Genomic DNA, 763 nt, shown 5'->3' with positions numbered 1-763 from the left:
ATTTTAATTGAAGTATTACACTCCTAATTTAGATCCTGATTTTGAGTTCTGAAAAATTAGGCTATTCTTCATAAACCTGGAAAAAAAATGTTAAAGTTTATTTAACAGGTTCTCGATAATTATAATAATCCAATTTGCTATTTTCCTATTTGATTAACAAGTTCCATCTCTCCTCGAGGTTCCACTTCATTTAAAGAGATTCAAGACTGAAGCAGTAAAAGAGACGACACAAAAATAAGTCCCTAAGTAATAAGACTAATAAGAGTCACTATGTCTTCTATATCAGTGAAATTCTTGAAGAACAGAAAGGAAGAGAGAAGGGGGGATGATGTATTCATTTAAAATTGAAACACTTTAGACATTTGATATCGCAGAAGTAAGCTTTTAGCCTGATAACCAAGTGCATCCGGTAGATCAGATAATCACCACAGTGACGTGTCTACCAATCGTCAGTCGTGGACGATACCTGATGACGGACACGTCGATACGACGTTAGGAATGCTAAAAAATGTAACAGTATCGTCCAGTAATAAATTAACAATAATCATCGATAAGGAACAGTTTAATACATACAGATAAATAAGGAATCAAGAGATTAAACGAAAGTTGGAAATGTTGCAACTTTGACCAAGTGATAACAAGTGACATAAGTGATAACGATTGTAGTGTGACAGTGATAAGAACGTGTTGACTGTCGGAGGTTCCAGGGGACATAGAATTGTGTGGGAAAATGAAGTGTCTCAGGCTCAGTTGGATTCAGGAT

Source organism: Ceratina calcarata, unplaced genomic scaffold (genome assembly GCF_001652005.2).
Source record: "Ceratina calcarata isolate Rehan_Ccalc_2016 unplaced genomic scaffold, ASM165200v1 scaffold366.2, whole genome shotgun sequence".
Taxonomy (NCBI): Eukaryota; Metazoa; Arthropoda; class Insecta; order Hymenoptera; family Apidae; genus Ceratina; species Ceratina calcarata.
The sequence above is the reverse complement of the archived record's forward strand: the minus strand, read 5'-3'. Positions refer to the sequence as shown.